The sequence below is a fragment of the Brachycentrus maculatus genome, unplaced genomic scaffold (genome assembly GCF_059751285.1).
Source record: "Brachycentrus maculatus isolate JH-2025_06_01 unplaced genomic scaffold, ASM5975128v1 h1tg000117l, whole genome shotgun sequence".
NCBI lineage: Eukaryota > Metazoa > Arthropoda > Insecta > Trichoptera > Brachycentridae > Brachycentrus > Brachycentrus maculatus.
In genome coordinates, this window is record NW_028280870.1 from 989150 (window position 1) to 1010116 (window position 20967).

The 20967-nt window shown below is 32.8% G+C and overlaps 1 protein-coding gene and 1 non-coding gene across 3 annotated transcripts in view; both read right to left on the minus strand.

Annotated features, from left to right (window-relative positions):
• LOC148309788 (uncharacterized) overlaps positions 1 to 20967 on the minus strand; it is a 175365-nt gene that overhangs the window by 107680 nt on the left and 46718 nt on the right. The gene's annotated exons all lie outside the window — the stretch shown is intronic.
• On the minus strand, positions 5982 to 6054 carry TRNAK-UUU (transfer RNA lysine (anticodon UUU)). The gene has a single exon. It is a non-coding gene; the product is annotated as a tRNA-Lys (tRNA).

Here is a 20967-nt window from a genome sequence, read left to right on the forward strand (position 1 = left end):
CAATGAACAGGTTATAAGTGTCCGGTCGTTCGAGAAAGACTGAGGTCTATTGAAAACTTGTATATTTTTGAGAATCAGATTAAAAAATAAATATTATTTTCATGTCTCACGCTTCTCGCCACAAAATAATTCCATGCTGTTAAAGAAAATTAATTTAAATAATAAAATGCGATTTTATTAAATATCAAAAGAATATATCGCAATAGGAAGGATGTATTTTTTGTTTATTTGTATAAAGCATGATTCATAATTCTCACTGGTTTATCTCCAGGAAGGTGATTAAACCAACTGGTTTATCGCGTATGCAGCGATATTTATAAACTGGCAGCGGTGACCTCTGCTGGCAGCGTCACATGACCCGAGGTCAAGGTTGAAAAGAAATAATGTCAGTGGCCTAAGAAAGGGCTTCTACAAATTTAATGAATCAGATCGTAAAAGGAATCGTATTACATTTTCAGGTTTGATAAAAAGTCAGGTCGAATAGAAGAAGTCTATTAATATTACAAACTAGCGATCGAAACGTCAATATACATGTTTGTAATATATTTCATAGCGCCCAAAAACTCTAATAATAACATTAAATCAATATTTTTTAAAGGAATAATCCGCAAAGCCTCTACTTTAAGGGGATTGTTTGCAGGTAGGATAGTATGAAAGGTTGATGTGAAAAATATATTAAATACACTCGGACCAATTGCAAATAAGTCTTTCTTAAATTCATTTTCCAATTGGCAGGATCGAACCCGCGATGCCAGTTGCGCAGTCGAGTGTCTTCCCAATTACGCCATAGCGCCTGTCACTTTATATAGATATTTATGTATGTGTGTATGTATGTGTACTTTATATAGATATTTATGTATGTGTGTATGTATGTGTAAGTATATGTATGTGCATGTATGTATATTTATAAATAAATTCTAACTTTTAATCTTCTTACGTAGAAAAAAATATTACTCTCCTTTCCCTTTCCTTCCTGCAAAATCTATTTTTTATACCATACTCTTACCCTTTTATTCCCTTCCTCACACACTCACACTGCTATTTTTTATCTCCTCGTGTTTTAATAGTTATTACAATATAAATATGGAATTATTTAATTGGCTTTTTTTATAAAGTAACTATTTTTTAATGATATACTTTTTTAAATGTAAAGCTGTACAATTCCCGAACAAATAAAATAAATAAATGTAATGCTATTATCAAAGGCCTCTATACCTATATAAAATACAGATGTATTGAATGTTTTATATGACGTCAAATCCACGATTCCGGCGGAAGACCAAATAAATAAAGATTGGCTTTATCATTTGTTAAATTCACAAACTTCGTTTAGAGAAAAAAGAAAACTTATACCTATGCATATCACAAACCAACATGTTTCGTCACATCCTGTGAACTAGCTATGATGGAATACTACACATGCATCATCTGTGTGTACAAAGCAAACATTTTACACTTGAAGCAGCCGATAAGATTGGCGCTGGAATAATAATATCGCTTATAATACACATATTGTTTTAAAAACATGACATCAGTATCTATTTATTTTACAATTTTAATGCGACACGCCTTAACGCTCAAGAAGTTCTTAATGTAGTCCAAACTAATATATCAAAACGTATACAAATAAATATATTAATATAAATGAACTATTCAGATTATGAGGTACCGAATTATACACAATTACCTTATGTCCCTTATAAAAAATGAGAAGTAATGGTATTAATGTTTTAAAATAAGACGTACTTTTTTTGAATAAATTATTATTGAAACGTGTTTTTTTCAATCACGAATTATCTTCTTCATGCAGTTTTTTGGAGTCGGTACTTATAATACATCGCTCACTCCTTTCAAGAACGTCATAAATCAAAAAAACTCGATTTTTCAGGAGAACGTTTTTAAAGTTTAAAAATATAATACAATTTATTAAAAATAAATATCAAGCCACTTGTAGAACTTTTTGCTTTGCAACAGATCTTTTAAGGTAAAACCTGAATGTTTTTTCTCCATTTGAAAAATATTTATTATATTTAAAAAAATAATTATACAATACCTTTTCTCCAAAATGCAAAAACAACACTTTCTGCCCTGTAGCGGGTAAATATTAAGCTAAAAATATGCGTCTTTTGCTGGGATATAGTACATTTTTCAGGCATTCCGAAAACATACACAACTGAAAATTGACGAATTTTGATTTATGACGTTCTTGAAAGGAGTGAGCGACATATTCTACTGAAGTATTTTAAATGTCAGACGAATGCATTCATAAAAATGTGTTTTTCATTATAATTGTGTGACCTCTGTATCGCACGAGGACATCTTATATAAACATTGTTTTTGTCTGCTATTTGCAGATATTACCTAAGTTTTTGACGTATTAAATTGTCTCATGAACAAGGTTGCCAGGTTCGATTATTTTTTAATAATAACGTCAGATTACGATAAGTTTTAAAAAATATCCACGTATTCAGAAAACAATTTATCGAAATATCCGTATAAAAAAGAGATTAAGAGGACTTTCACCCCTTTATCCTACCCTTGTCCGTTCAAAATCGTAATTTATCTAGTAACTGTGCTGAAATTGCTCAGTAACACCTCATGTGCTTAAAAAGCGTGAAAGAAGGATTTCAGTCACGATAATCTATAACATTACATAGAATAACACATACAAGTTACAGCATAGCGTTAGATTGCAGCATGTATGATGATAATTATAATATGACAAATACAAATAAAACAAAAAAAAATACATTTACTTTTTCTAGCTTATTTTATTTGTTTTTTACGCATGTAGGGAATGTGAGAAAAATATGTTTTTTTTTGTGAATGTAAATGTAAACGACTTCTTATGTATAGGTACATATATGGCGTATATACGAATTACATCACCAATGTAACAAAAGTGGAGGCTAAATGGGTCATCGCACTATGTGCGCATTACGTAACAAAGAAAGGTTCTAGCGTACGTAGTACGTACGCGCACTAGAATTATTATTCGAGCCAAACTTCTCCGATTCTTCTTTGTCGAGCGGCCGCGACCCTCTCCGGGCGGTAGTCAAGGGGACTGGGGATCGATTCCCCGATTCCCTCTCCGTCTGGAGTACTCGCCGGCACGTGCCGAGAGGGAAAGCAAAGCCAAGTACGCACTTACAAATCTGAATACAAATAGGGCAATGTCGGTTGTACCGCTAAAGGGACTCGTCTAAATGCTACATGTTTGTGTCAACATTTCAATACTCAATTTTAGCGAACAAATAGACTTTTTTAAATTTATGTTTTACTTGGTAAATACCATCATTTCTTTATAATATTTGCTAAGTAAAACTTAAATTAAAAATGGATAGATTTTACCTCAAAGTGACTGTCGAATCAATAAATTGAAATGAACAAATAGACTAATCGAACACTTGATATATACACTTTTTTTTAAATACACACATAACGCAATATTTGTTGAAATAAAATAACAACTATATAGTTTTTTCCCACATAAAATCCATATGTGGACAAAAACAATATATGAAGTTGTTATTTTTTATATATAAACTGCAGCACCACTAACAAATGTCAGTAAAAAACTTAAATGTAATAAAACATTAAACACAAGTTTGCCTTATGAAGTTTTAATAAATAAAGTTTGTAACTGTCTCTAAGAAGGCAACGTGTTGTTGAAAGTAGTCGGATAAATACTCAAAAGTAATGTCCATATTTCAAAACATTACAAAGACAAATATGAAAATGGGCGGATGATATGGTCCATAGTGAGAAATCAGCATGATTGAAAGACGTATCACATATTATTTCGACGTTTTTTTAAAAAAATAATAAATGTATTTTTGGACAGAATTAAAAATAAAATTATCAGAAAGCAATTTAAGGCTTAAGCATTTTTGGTGAAATCAGTTATTTTTTTGCGATTTTAAAACAGATAAATTTTTAAGTGGATATAAAGAATCAATGCGTTATTAATTATTAAATTAAACAAAACAACTTATTTGATCTCAACTACGAACAGGAACATTAATTTTTAATAAACAGTAATAGGGCCTAGTTCATGTAATTATTAATTGGGGTTTTATTCCATGAATTGGGACAATTTAACTGTTACTTATATTACCAGTTTTGTATAAAAAAATTTAATCTTTTTTCTATGATAAAGGCCAAGATGACATTCAATAAACAAAGGAATTCACATTAAAGATGCTCCAACAAAACTCGTCAAGATTAATTATTCAAATGGAAATCTTACTGATTCTCAATTGCTTCAATTTATACCCATTTTATCTTATTGAATTAAATTCGAATCGTTCTACTTGGCAAAGTTTTGACGGGTAATTGGGGTGAATTAAAAAGCACGAAATGGAAACATTGTGAGGAAAATGCGTAAATTATAATAGCGTCAAAAACACACGGGCAGAAGTGTGCCATCGATTTTGTAAAATTACCATAGCGACCGAATAATTCATGCCGGGAACAGACAGTAATGATTTCTTCATAATAACACATCGCTCACTCCTTTCAAGAACGTCATAAATCAAAAATCATCAATTTTCAGTTGTACATGTTTTCGGAATGCCCAGAAAATGTACTATATCCCAGCAAAAGCGGCATATTTTAAACTTAATATTTACCCGCTACAGGGCAGAAAGTGTTGTTTTTGCATTTTGAAGATTGGGTATTATTTAATATTTTTTTTTAAACAAACTAAATATTTTTCAAATGGAGAAAAAACCTTCAGGTTTTACCTAAAATGATCTTTTGCACAGTAAAAAGTTCAGTAAGTGGCTTGATATTTATTTTTAATACATTGTATTATATTTTTAAACTTTAAAAACGTTCTCCTGAAAAATCAAGTTTTTTGATTTATAACGTTCTTGAAAGGAGTGAGCGACATGTCAAAGACACCCATCATCGTCTTTCATAATAGTAATTTCACTTGCTATTTTGGCATTTGCCAAAAGATGGTAGGCGTAATAACCAAATAACTAAATTAAAAATATGGTACCAATTTCCTAATATGGCAGAAAATTTGCGAATAGTAACAATTAGTAAGTGTGAAAGAAATAAACGCGTACTGCCTTACAGATAATCTACATATACCGAAGAAACTTTTCGATTTAATTTAAAACTATTATAAGTTTTGCTTCCAAAACAGTCATTTCCCTTCCCATATGACAAAACAGTATTTAATGAAAATGGTAATATATAAATTATCAATATTAATATTAGGAGATTCATGAAGAAATAAGAAACGCGAACTTAGCGAAATTAAAGAACTACTAACGCCATCTATGTTAGTTGTTTGGTACAACAAGTAATTCCTATAGGTTGTACAAAGTTGCCATAGATGTCGCTTTAAAAATAAAACTATAAAAACAAAACTAAGAAAGATTTCTTTCCATGAAAAAAAAACATTTAAAAAATTAAAGGGAAAAAAGAGTGAAATAATAAGTAAGAAGTGTTAAAATACAGGTAAAAAAAATACTTTCAATGTAATTTTTTAATTTAAAAAAAAACATAAATATGCGATAATTTGCAAAACATTGATAGATAGTTATTTATACTTATTAATGAAAAATAAGTAGAGTTAAGGAATTATTTTCTTATAAAGGGAATCTGTATGAAAAGTGTTGTTATACGCCATCTATCGGTAAGTAAATTAATGTTGATAGAATAGCAAAGTAGAAACGGCTGACAGGTATATAAAAGAATATGCAAGAATATAAGCTTTCTGGTTACGCCAACAGATGGCGCACACGTGTTTATTTTGTCTTTAAATAATTTAAAATGACGCATTATTTTAACATTAATTATTTATACAAAAAACATCATTTATAAATAAATTAATAAATACCTTGTGACTAAATAAAATTATGATTGTTAATTATAAAATATATGTACATACAGTGAAATATTATAAAGTGATATCCAACATTTCGTACGAATAGAAAATATACAAAAAAAAATATATAAAAAATATTCGCCCGAACAGGGACTTGAACCCTGGACCCTTGGATTAAAAGTCCAATGCTCTACCGACTGAGCTATCCGGGCCGCGACCAACGCCGTCATATTTTCGAACAAACTTCAATGCACACAATTTTCACGTGTAAGCGCGATAGCACCACAAGTGATATTATTTACGATCTTTGCGTTTAATAAGTTCATTTAACCCATTTTGTATTGCAATGTTCAAGAATTACGTCGTTTTAAACATTAACACGTACGCGTGACACTAAGGAGGATGGAATGCAATGGACACAATAACAAAGTATTTTTTTGTATAAAAATTTTATGAATTAAAAAAACGTAAATGCTACAAAAAAAAAAAAGGATTTGACAGTCGTTAGTCATAAATTGAAATTATTACGACACGCATTAATTATTACTGATAATGTTTACATTCGTATACGAATAATTTCCAGTGTCAACATTCCTATAAAAATGAGCATTCAAATACTCGTATGTCATTATTCTAGTGTAAATGATAAATTAACGATTTTAAGAAAGTAAAAATAGCACCCATGTCAAACAATGTCAATATTGTAAGCAAGCGAGTTTAAAATAATTTGAAGGTTGAAAATCAAATCATTCGCGTTTTCGCATAATATTGACTTGAACCATGAATGTGTAGAAAATCATTGTATGACGGAATTAAAAACGAAGATATGGGAAAGGAATGTAAGGCTGAACAAGGGATAATTGAAAAGATTAAGAAGAGTTCTTTAAGGTGTGTGGACATGTAGAGGGAATGGATAACGAGAGAATGACTAATTGGATAAACATGAAAAGCTTTCGAAACACATTTCTGTCACATGTCTATCCATGTCTAGTTGTGCACGATCGACAACAAACCCGTATTCACAAATCCAGCTAATATTTTACCTCCTGTTGAAAAGCCTACGTAAAAAAAAGAACGATTTTAATCAATTTCGGAATGCATCCAAATACGTGTCAAGAAAATATATGTGGCGAATGTGACTCGACAGGATCAGATCAATCGAACCTAAAATCTGCTGGTTTAAAAAGTGCGTAATCGGAGGGCATGTACGACTAGATGTGTATGGAAGCTAGGGGTGTATGTCAGGACAGAAGAGTGGCGGCGTACCATCCTCTTTGCCTACCCCTGCGGGGAAACGGTGTGATGTTGACTTGAACCATGCAATGTGGGCACATTTAGTCTAGTAGGTATGTACCTAAATACCAAAATAGAATCGGTCATTAAAAAAAAGATAATAGGTTCGTTCATCTGCAGTTATTAATGGTCGTGATGTGGTCAGTAACCGAGGTCGCCAAAAAAATGGTCAAGTTTCTGTTCGAGTAGAATCCGGCGCATTGTCCGGATCGGGGATAGATTGCAACGCATTATTCGCAAGTTATTATTCCAGGTCGAGCTGCCATGGATTCGGGGGACCGGGTGCGATGGAACAATGCGACGCGGATAGTATGGCCCACACCTATCCCGAGCATTGTTCGGTCGGGCCACAGAGCCGTGTAGGATCAGCTGTTTGGTGTTGCTTTCGCCGGCTAGCGGGCTAGAGTGTGCGGAGTGTGCGGACGTGAGGCGAGGCACGCGGCGGGACGCGCGGCCTGGCGATGGCGGCTAGGGACTGTCTGCTGCCTTACCTACTTACTACCTACTTGTCACTATCCTGTCTACATTGTGATACTATGTAACGCGGACGCAAACTCTCCCCTCGTCGCTAAACTTGTGGACGATGGAAAGCGAAATGCAAAAGGGCGCAGGCAACTGTATAGTATTATTTTGTATATCCACCGAAATATATAAGCAACAGTTTTAAAATAAAAACAGGTAATCTTGGATAATTACCATGGCGGCATTATCGTAAAATACTACTTAAGGTATTTTACGAAAATGCGCTTCATTGTGATCGAATTGAGAAAGGATATTGTGGAAATGATTTAACAAACAAATGCGTTTTTTTTTAATATCTCGACAAAGATAGAGAAGTTTATTATGTAACACTCCATAATGTTTAAGTTACCTTGTTATTATAAATGCAAATAGATCTAGTTTACCTGTATTCAAAAAAACATTAAAATTTTTACTGTTAATGAAAATTTCATAAAAAAATAGGGAAATATAAAAAATCATCACCATATTTTTTATGGTAATTTACCGTTCCTCTGTATCCTATGCAATTAAAATCTATGTAAACGCAGTTCGTTTCATCATGTTTAACGAAATTTCCAACTACAGTAAATACAAATTTGGATAAATTCTAAATTATGTAACATTATCTATGCTTTCATTCATACAAGAAACGTCACTTGGACAGTTGATGTTCGAGGATCCATATAATATATGACTAAAACTTACGAATTGATCCGCCAAAAATGCTAGTATCTAATTACATTTTAGTTTTTTTGTCGACACGATAATCTGAAAAGTTTCCAAAGTGTAATTTGAATGTTACGAACTAGTTCAGTCACTAATTGGCGCTAAAAGCCTACGACGTCTAAATTAGTAGAAGATCTAATTGGATAAACATGAAAAGCTTTCAAAACACTTTTCTGTCACATAATCCATGTCTATGTTATGTACAATCAACGACAAAATGCCGGACCCTCTTCCAGTGGAACGGAAGACGGAAGGTCTGTTGATGACAGTCAACAGACCGCATTCTCTATAAACCTTGTACATAATAAGCAAGGTAAATTATAAATGCAATTCCCATCTAAAAAACAACAACAAACCCTTATTCACAAATACTGTTAATATTTTACCTTTTGCTGAAAAGCAAAAAATTGACCGATCTTAATAAATTTCGGAATGCATCGAAACACGTGTCACAATAGATTTTAAGAAATACGCAGTGATATTTCCCAAGTGAAATTTAAAAAAATGAAAAACATCTTTTTACACTCTGAAGATCACACGTGATGGATATGCTAACAATTATTAAAATGTGTGGCACGTCGATAGATAGAAAGGGAATCATACAAAAGGTTGCGATTTTTTACGATTTTTATTATGTTAAAAATAATACTTAACCACTTTTTCAAAACATACCCTATTACAAAGTAATGTATTGAAACCAATCAAGAAACTCTTTAAAATAACTGTCGTTCATTTAAAGAAGCAATCCAAAACGTGATTTAAAAATATGCACATTCCGGCATTAATGGTTCTATATAAAAAAAAAAGTTATGACTATGATCGAAAAAAATCTAGTTGCAGGTATAAATTGTGTGACTGCAAGCACAAAATTGTCTTAATACAAAGATCCTAATCGATAGTAATTTAGAGCGATAAAACGTGCATTGTTGCGGTCGGCGGACATTGAACTTTTTTTAAAAATCATTATTTTTATCCATATAAGAACCGCAAGAAAGCTATTTTTAATAGCTAAATTATCGAGAAACCCGTCCTATTTCCTGACAAATCAAAACCCGACAGCTTTATAGGGATCTAATGATAGAGTGCAACGTGATTAAAATATATTAAAGACACCATTTTTGCTACGACAAAAATTTCAAAAATTTCTGGATCTTCTACTTTCTTGGTACATCTTGCAGTGACTGCTTACTCCTCATTTTTAATTTCAAAAAGATATTTTAATGTCCATTTGATATCATTAAAAAAAAAAGTACAAAATTTGCATAAAAAATATTCGGTTTTTTCAATATTTACACATCATTGATTGGTGCTGCAAGTGGTAATATGTGCTGATATTAATAGTTTGTAATAAGTAAAATATGAAATATATGTCCGTGATTCGATATTTTCGAGATAATGACAAAAATTGCCTGTAATGCATGTAGTTCCGGATTTTGTTGTTAAACAATCATAAATATTACTTACACAACGCGTAGTAACTCAACCGTTCATATATAGCGTCTGACATGTACAACTACAACGCACGATCTTATTCTATCGCTTTGTATCGTTGTGTATACGTCGCTCTTTTTTACACTACTTCCGTGGCGTCGGAATGTATAGTCCTCTTTCTCCTCTCTACGTTACATCTTTCTTTTCTCTCATGTAACAAAATTTGCCTAATAAACGTGACGAAATTTCACTCTCCATTCTTGTCTAATTATTGATCATCGAATCGCCGCCTAAGCAGTTTCACTTCAAAAAACATTATTTACAATCATGATAGTCCCCCAAGCGACTTCAATGGCTCACTGGGGAGCGATTTTGTCCGCGTTGGGAATCACCGATCTACACTTAAATGAAGAAATTCATTAGTTCCTTATTACATTGGTGAAACTTTTGCGAATAATTCCATAATAGGCACTTAAGCCTGAAATAAAATAAAACGATATTCTAAATTGATCTAATATTAGAGTAAGCCATGGCCCTTTTAGCGATGAATGTAATATGTTGATTAGCTAAGCAGATAATAAGATGTGTATTTGCTCAGTTGCTAATTCAATGCCATTAATCTGATACAAAATCAATTACAAGTCGATTTAGTACCAAATGACAATATAATATAACTTTAGGAAACTTATAATAAAATATTTAAAACTCATGATAGTAAGTAATAAATTATTTACCTAGTTTTAGTCGCACGAATGATCAAGTGATTAAATTTCGCTTAAAAAATATTTGAGGGTTATTCTTGGATATTAAAATTAAAAGGAATAAAATGTCAAATGGTACCGTGACTGAGCGTACCAACTACGAAGTTACTTGCCGATGGTATTACGGAAATCGTCAAATGAAACAAGACAGCTGTAAAATGTAACCGAGGACGCGTTTATACCAAGAAAATACGTAAAATAACAAAAGGGAAGTTTGTATATTCTGAATGAATTAAAGTCTTCTAACTTTACTACCGAATATTTTATTTTTTAGTAAAATATAGTGATGCCTCGCATAACGTACTTAATTCGTTCCAGGAGCAAGTTCGTTATGTAAAACATGTTTTCCCATAACAATACGTGTTAAAAAAACGTTCTGTAGTAAAAAATATGGTACTGTAACATGAAAATAATATTTTTTTAGTCAGACTCAGATTTAGAAAAGTCTATCGAGGTTTTAAATCCTTTGCTTGTCGGCTGCTGGCTTTTTGAAAAACCGCATTGATATATGTTCGTACAAATCAGTACAAGCGAATTGGCTGCGAGCGAACTTGGAGCGTTCGAGCAGCACGATGGAATACGATACAGTCCGTTGTGTAAAGCAAAGTTCGTTGTGTGAGTTGTGTAATAGACGAACATAAAGTTCGTTATGCGAGGCACCACTGTACGTTCATGAACACTGTTAACATAATACGGGAATAACATTTATAAAACAACGAAATATGTATAGAATTATTATTTATGACACGTGAACCTCGTTTATTCCTGACCTTTTCCATCTCATCAGAGAACCGAAAGGCCCTAAAAAACATGGGAAAAGTGATTACTCATTCGCGAGTGTTCACTTTACCTATATCGCGCGATTATCTGTTATAATGGCGGTTCAATCACCTAGTTGCTATTCTCATGACTAAACACAATGTAGAGATAAGCAGACGAGTCTACAGACAACAGACTTTAGTACCTCAGATTGCATTCGGTAGGGGCAGATATAGGTGAAGTGTAGATATAGGTGTAGTGTAGATATAGGTGAAGTGTGGTGTGCTAGTTCGTTGAAAGTAGTGAGTCCACAGTGTGTTGTGCTTGGCCCTACGAATTTACGTTCCACACACATTTTGTACGATCGAACACTGCATTTATAGTGCTCGAGAGTTCACAAGGTGTGTAGATAGAGCTACATTCTGTATACGCTACGTATATTCTGAATACTACAACTATTGTGATTGATTAAAGAGTTTGGTGTGAAAAAAATTAGCCATCGCCAATCGTAGGTTGATACCACCGGACCGTAGGCCATTAAAAAGAGTTGGCAGGAAATTTTTAAGCCAGAAGTGGGGTTTCATATTTATTTATATTGTTGGTGATAAAAAAAAATCGCCCCTTGCCGACGCTTTTCATTTGAAGATTTTTTTGCCGACGATGTAGTCTTCGAATTTCCATGTTCAAACATTAAATATCGTGCGAACACTACAATTGTAGCGTGCCTTTGTAACGCTACAATCTTATGTACGTTTTTTATCGTAGTATTTTGCATCCCTAATTGCTAAATTGAAACATCTCTCATAATTTTAATAAATCATTTCTAATAATTCTAATGATAAAATCGAACAAAGTATGAATTCATTCCAATTCCCCAAAACAGATTTATTTCATCAGGATAGATTCTAAGAATTTGGTACTATCATATATACCATATTTTCGTTGGACGTCTCACTGTCGCAGCAGGCTATCAATATGCCAGTACACTTACATGGTGGTCACCTGAATTACTAAGGCGAGCTGTTATTAAAATAAAAACATCGATATGCCTCCGATATCCACAGCCATCTTGTTTATTCTCGCATTTATATCCCATGAACGAGATAAGAATACGACCTGGGGTAATCGGTTTGACAGTGCACACTGCATTCCTTGCAGTGCCAGACTATACTCGGATGACTCACAGTGCATAAGAAACATTTATTAGAAGGTATATTACCGACACTGCGGGTATTTATTTTCGTCATTTGTTTATAGAAATTCGTGCGGTGTTAAGTGTGGGTTTACGTTCAAATTTACGATAAACTTTCGTAGGAAAAAACCTGCCTCGCAATATTTGTCTCGACTCTAGAAGCATGACCTTAAAATGATTTTGAAGTGCACGTCAATGTCGTGATATTTGCGGGATGCGTCGATGTTTGATACATGGCGATAGTATGATAAGTACTGGATACATTGTAGTAGTTGGATTCTAGATTATCTCGGATTACCGGCTGACGGTGTGATATAACCTGCCGCAATTAGTGAAAAATGCGGTAAAATGGTCGACACCGGTACGGCGATAAATTACCTGTGGAAATCGGTCCACTTACCGCATTGCGACGTGAGGCTGATTGCCGGGAGAGAGTTATGTCGATACAGACGCGGAGATCACGGTCTCTGCCGACCGATTGGGTAATAGGAAATACACCTTTCGGATCATTACCGTCTCAGAATGGCATTGCCAGAATGCCCGACAAGTGTGAAAACAAATGAGAAAGGTGGAATAACATCCGTTTGATCGTCGTAGTAAATTGAATGCTTACTTTTTAATGAATTTGTAATACTCACTCTATTTTTAGATTAACGTGTCTGTGGTACACTTTCCAGTGTGTGTGGTACACTTACAGTGTGGTTGGTAAGGGTTTAAACCAAACGAAATCTAATTTCATCAACTGATTCAAGTCGCTTTATGGGTCTATTAATTTTGAATTTTAATTTTACTTGGTAAATATCACTATTTCTTAAAACCTATGCAAGTGTATGCATAAATACGTGTTTCGATGCGTTCGTCATAATTATGAAATACGGTGTTCAAAAATTATGCGGAATGTATCGAAACACGTATCGCAATCGATTTTTAAATGGTGGTTTTTACCAAGCAAAAATTAAATTGAAAATCGATGCACACAGCCATAAATACGATGTAAATGTAATGCATTTATCAAAATTTCCTGCTCTATCGTCACTGTCCTACCTGCAGATAAGCCTGTAAAATAAGGATCTAGTTCTTATTTCGTTTAAAAAATCTTAACAGAAAGTTATTGATGTACCAAAAATAAAGTCCTGTCGCGTATCAGAGAAACAAGTGTCGAATTGGTAGGCGCTGATGTTTTTTTTGAAGAAATACAAGTAAAAGATAGAAGAAACATACAACAACTGAATATTCAAGTACGTAGTAGTTAGTTAGTTAGATTGTGTTTGGGATAATGCCGTACAGCGCTTTTCTCCGGCGTTTCGAACGCTGTTACAGGGTTAGAGATTGACTAGAACACCCTCGAGGGATGAAAAGTGATAAAACAATAATGATAAATCGCTCGGTTTACAAGCAACCAAAAACAAAACAAATCACACAATACAATAGTGCATGTATTCATCTATTATCAGTGTTCATATCGGATATGGTTTCATGGTGGTTTGCAATCGTTGGATCATTGCTTATTTATTTATTTTGTCACAGCTGTTTCGCCTTGCGAGGGATTTTAAAACTGTGTCGAAAAAAACGAATGGACGCATATAAGTAACAATTTGTAAAGCAGATAATAAACAAATCTAGATTAACATATGTCGCTCACTCCTTTCAAGAACGTCATAAATCAAAAAAACTTGATTTTTCAGGAGGACGTTTTTAAAGTTTAAAAATATAATACGATATATTAAAAATAAATATCAAGCCACTTATTGAACTTTTTACTGTGCGACAGATCTTTTAGGTAAAACCTGAAGGTTTTTTCTCCATTTGAAAAATATTTAGTATACTTAAAAAAATACTTAAACAATACCTTTTCTTCGAAATGCAAAAACAACACTTTCTGCCCTAAAGCGGGTAATTGTTAAGTTAAAAATATGACGCTTTTGCTGGGATATAGTACATTTTCTGGGCATTCCGAAAACATGCACAACTGAAAATTGTCGATTTTTGATTTATGACGTTCTTGAAAGGAGTGAGCGATGTTATAACAATATGTCGTAAAATCTCTCTACGTTCGACTTGTCGAATAATGTATGTAGACTCGATACGATAGATAACTACAGAAATGAAAGACATTTTTAAAATAAAAATGACAGTATGATTCATAGGATATCGGGCCTTAAGCTAGACAGGACCCTTGTTTTCTGTAAATGTTTTAAAACAGAGCTGCTATAATATTAATAAACGATGATGTATTCGACTGAAGGGTGGAATTCATGAAGTACTGTACAACATCTTAAAAGTTGTTACCCAATAAAACGTCGGTCGTAAGCAAATTCGTATAACTTTCGTTTCGAATGTTCAAATTACTGTTAATTGGAAAGGGTCCTTTAGGCGATTTTTCACGAAAATGTCGCTGCATACTGCGCTCTTACTCGCGCGTGTGTGTGTTAAATAAAATTATTTTTCATAATTTGTAGAGATAAAGAAAGGTAGTCTGCAAGCGTCATATCAAAGGACTGTTACGCAAAACAAAGATGTAACGTGAAACTCGTCTCCTTTTTACGCTCGTTATTCCAGATTGAAAGGAGTGGATTCTAATTTAAAGATATTTTGAAATTCCCATCAAAACAACACAAAGAAAAAATCTTTTAAGGATTCACCAATCTAGAAATTTTGTTGTGAAAAAACAATGTCAATACGAAATGGGCGTCATGGATTCGATATGCGCATTTAACTGCTGACGTACTTGTAAATGAATTAAGAGAAATCTTTTATAAATAAATAAAATTATATAAAAAAACTCAACTTTGAGGCCGTTGCAAATCAAATTAAAATGGGCACTAAATATTTTGGCAATGAGTAATATCAAACTCAATTTAGTCACGCAAGAAAAGAAAAATATATACCCGTGAACTTATTACATGACGCAAACGGCCATGACCGGTCATTATTCGATATTTGCATACAAAAATGTACAAATTGGCAAATAATATGCTTTCACGGTCGATTCCGGTCAAGTAGACATTATCAATACTAATTCACGCAACTTACTATCTTTTGATTATCATAGGTGAACAGCCAGCATTCGAGGACGGAGATGTTTCACAATAGGTTAAGGCTACATCAGTAAAAAAAAATAGTACTTTAAACTTTATTTTTCTTCAGAGCAGAATAAAAAATCAAATATTACTCACTCAGCATTACGATCACTGAACACAGTATACTTAATTTTTATTAAAAATAAATAGCTAATAAAGTGAAAAATAAATAGTTAATGTATTAATTTTTAAATCAAACACAGATTTTTTGAGCCTACTAAGTTGTATTTTATTAACAAGTGCTAAAATAAGGAATTTTTACTCGATTTAACAAAAAAGGATTGTATTATATATTCTCTTTGTATTTTTACTTTCCAAATTAGGTTTTTAAAAAAAATTTCAATTTTCTTAGTTAGCTAGATACTGCATCATCGTTTTACTTAATTTTATGTTGATAAATTGGCAATATTTTAAAGGAGTTCCCGCTGTTCTTTTGTTCCCATCGCATGTTTACCAATAAATTCAAGTTAGTTAAGAAATTCGGGAAAATATTATTTTTTGATGATATCAGATCTGTCTGTGTTCCCGCTATTTTTTTAAATGTTTTATTTACATAAAACAATAGTATATATTTATTTAAAGACTAGTTATAAACAAATTTAAAATATTTTTCGCAGAGACCTACCAAGCCACCTTGTGTGTTTTGTCGGTGCAGTTCTTTTTATATAATTTTTTTTATTGTTTTTATCCATTTTAACCTAATATACTTACATACAAAAAAGAGAGAAAATTAACAATATAAACTATTTTACAATTTTCCTAGAATTAACTGTTGATCATTTATCCATTCCTTTATTTGGCATTTGTTCCATATTTTATTTTGACCTCTAACCTCCGTAAACGGTTTAATCCTGTATTCAATTTAACCCTTTACTTATTTTCAAATTTCAATGAGAACAGTACAAATTGTCAAAAAATATATTGGGTACTAAAAAAGGCGAAAATAGGCTATTTAAAAAAATAAAGTCACATTATATAGGTGCGTCATATGCTTCCAAATTGAAACACCAGTTTTTCACCGGGCAAATTCATGTTGTATTGCAATGAAATTAGAACAAGAAATATAAATAATAATGGAATTTTAAAAGAACATACGACAAAGTGTTTCTTCACGATAAGCTGAGGATTATTTTCTTGAATTATTCTTCTTTCCATACATGATTTTTTTTATTATGAATATATTTTATAACACCTGTGACACAAGAAGTATACGCTTTTAACAAATTATGTCATCACTTAACTCCAAGATCATTAGAGTATCTAACGATATAGATTACCTGATATAAAATGCTTGTCATGCTACGCTACTACGAAGTATAAAAAATGATGTTGACATCTAACGTTCATAGAGCCTAATGCAGATGTTGTCAATATTGAATCAAAAACACATATCCATTATATCCACAAAACACGCGGAATTAATGCAAATAATATTCATACTACACGATAGATCTGCCATCGAAAGTCGAAGTCTGAAATTCTAAAATAATATTGAAAAAATAACGTATATGAAAAATGCATTTTTTATTTAAGTTTTTCGCATAGCTTAGTAACAGTTACAAGAAGACGAGTCAATTCTAGAAAATAAACTTTTTCACAATTTTCCAGTTTCTTATTTCCAAGAAAAAAACACATGTAATTATGATAAGCCAACCGAGTAAATAAAATGAGCTACGAGAGGGAATAGGTTAAATGAACGGTGAATACATTCAATTAGTATTCAATTTCTATAGTTCCATGTTACTCGGAAACTCCACTCCCAAAATTATCAAGTAAAACCAATTTATCACAATAAATAGATCTGGGTGTGTTAATGGCATGAATTTTCCTAAAATAATTTGACCCAAACGCGTTATACTACTTGCCATGCTCCGGTTCTTACCCCGAAACGGGTGTTACATTTAAAGGCGATGTGATCATTAACAAGAGACGACGTCACTGGGAATTTTTCAGCCTATTTTCCATACCGCCAAAACGAAGTCATTATTTACGCTGTATTTATTACATGCCGGTATATAACAGTACCGTTACAGTAATGCGATGCTGTCAATTTTGATCCTAAGTTAGGATCTGTTCCATTATTACCCGATCCAAAGTATTTATTCAGCAAAATGTTGGCAACGTTCAAGTGATATTGTCATTCACTTGTTAATTATCCTAAATCTTAAATGTTTGATGTAATAGGGATAGTATATTATTTACCAAATCATTGTTCGCCACGTAATTTTCCCGAATCGTGGGACGATTACTTGTACTAATAACCCAGAGAAAAGATTGCGTTAAAACAATGAAGTAATGTATTAAGTCATAGGAGATCCTATATTGTCAACTTGATCTATAATATGTCCACCTCTTCTGGGCTTGCTTGGCATAAGGCGAAATTTTCTAATTCTGCAAATGCATGTTGTGTTTTTACATAGGTTCATTATATGATTCAATGTTTTCATAGCAGTATAATTCATACTAAAATATGAGAATTACAATCATATACAGTTTGATGAAAATAGACACATTCCGCAATAACACATGTGCAGTTGAAGAAGCGCATTCACAAATTATTCGTTGTAATTAGGTAAACTCCGTTATAATTCTGATTATTACTAACAAACTATACATTGCAGCAAAATATTCGAGCACGAACGGTGTGCAATGCTGAAAAATGCAATTTTTCAAATGCATACTCAAATGTTTCACATAATGCATTAAGTAGCATAAATTTGCACCGTAATCGGAGAGTGGTTACTGAAGCTATTTTTGTTTGGGATTTTCAACCATTTCCTGTTGATTCGAGATATTAGCTAAATTGATTTCTGCAGGTTAACCGATATGTACAATATCGACGTATGGACTTTGGTCAAGCAAAAACGCCAGTTATTCGATCTGAACCATAAAGATGTGACCTAAAGATCAATTGTACGATGTTTTTGGTTCCAAGTAGTCAAATGGGTACCTATACCAAATCATGGCGATTGGGACTGACCCATCAACTTAAATAAAATTGTCGGGCGTCACAGGTTACCGTTACGTTTTTAATGATCTGTTACATAAATCAATTGGCAGTGGTGATATGAATTCAGATAAGCGGGAGGCTGGTATTGTTGTATTATTATATTATATGTTTAGCTTGCTTCGGTGCAATGTGGCTTCGTCATCACGCCTCTTCCACCCATGACTCACGGTCGGGTCTGTACTTGCCTCCAAGGTTTTCATATAAGGCAAAAAAAAGTAATTGTTATAAAAGAGCTGTGCCAGCCTTTTTATGAATCGCTCATTATTTCTCAACGTGCGCGAAATTTACTAAAGATTATGAAATGTCCCAAAACAATTAATATTTTTGGCAGTCATTTGAAAATTTGGTATGGTACATTAAATGTTTTTTTTAATGATAAACTAAAGTGAGCTCTATACTATACTATATTTCTAACCAAGAGATGAGGTGAAAGTAATTAAAACCACGCATGATAATGGTTAGGTATTTTTTAAGGCTATAAAAAACCCCTCAATAAGTACTTACCACGAAATGGAATATTCCCAGAGGGCTAATAACATCCATATTTATAGCAAAAATGCTACAAGCATTTCGTTTTTTTTAGAGTGCGGTGCATCCAAGTTTAATTGTCGCGGATGCATCTCATCCTGCCATTAGGCATGTTAGTTGGCTATTCCACATGTGCAATACGTACTTCCCAAGTGCGGATGTGAGACCCGAGAACGGACCACATGCAAAGCGGGATACGGCCGAGCTCTTTGCAATTGTTCGGAAATTCTTTTCAAAGCCGAGATACATAAAACCTCGTAGTTCGCAGTGCATAATATTTTTTATGGCTACTGAAATTGTCAAAAGATTCGGGCGTTTAAAAAAACGTGACACCGAGCTTGAATAACGAAGAAGAAGAAAATAGTAAATCGAATCAGGAATGGTGGCTTGAAACTGAAATTTTTGAGAAGCCTAAGAAGGCCATAGGATAATATTGGAATCCTAGTATTAACGTTCATTAAAAAGTATATAACTTTAATATCGTAGTCATACAGGAGAAAGTGACCAACTGCAGTTTTTACAAAAACGTGATTATTAATTATTTGACATCTTACTAGCTTAATACTGCCCTGAAAAAAATCCCAGAGCGATTTTAAACTTGGAAGTATAATATTTTGACTTGTTAAAAATGACTAACTGCATTGGTGTTTATTTTCTTGCCAAGCAAAAGTGACTTAAATGGCCCTCCTGAACATTTTACGTTTTGGTAGTTGGTCACTTTCTCCTGTACGACTACGATATATAAAACGTAAATAACGTTTATTGGTGAAAATGTCAATAAAAAATGAAAAGATAGGTCAGATAAAATTATTTTGTATTCACCTATAAATCGAGTGTTAATTAAATACAAAAATAATTTTTACGAAATTCTCAAAGAAAGCAATCAAAGAGAGAGGACATAAAAATCAAGAGGCGAATTTAATGTCAAGAATTTACATATCTTGAAGCATAATGAAGGTCAATAGGAACATAATATTGCACAAATATTGCTCAAACGTCGGACTTATATTTTAGTATTCAGCAAAAAACGATATCTATAAATAATGCCGAAATCCACAGTTAGTTTAAAAATTCAAAGGTCTGTGATTTTTATCGGTTGAACAGATTTACGTCTGTCACAAGTTGTTTGAAGTATGCAGTTCATGCATTAATACTACTTATACATTACATAAGTACTCCTAAACGAAGGCCAGTCAACAAAAATAAAATGACCAGAACGCTTGAAATTAAATTAGTAAAAGGCGCACTTCACGTGCAATAAAATCATAGTCGGTTGCCATTTCGGCAATATTTTATGATTTACCAAACATATTTTTAGGCGTATTTTAAGTTACACTGTATATTATAAAGTAAAAAGTGATATTCGGATGAAATTTATAGGATCTATGTACTAGTTTTGAAGAAGGAGGACCCGATGCTTCCATATTACCAACTAATCGCAATAAATGAGTTATTTTACATATAATATCGGATATCGGATAATCGACATATAAAAGGCTTTTGAAGATTCTTTTTGTATTAAAAAAAAAAGAAATATAAATAAAATTTTTTTCGTGAAATTCCTTAAACGAATTATTGGATATAGGTTGGCGACATATTGTAATATTACGCTTACTCTTACCCTCCCGTCAGTTTATTACTTTCCATACAAAATATGTTATCAGGGAATGCCAACCTCGCGGTAACATAGGTTGGAAGTTTTGCGATGGTGACTCTTGCGGTCGAGACAAATAACGACATGGTTTGGTCGTTTTTTGCGCCATCAAAATATACTTTTGATAGTTAAAACATTAATATTTTTTAAATAAAAAGTAATGTGTATTACACTTAATATAAATTTCAAT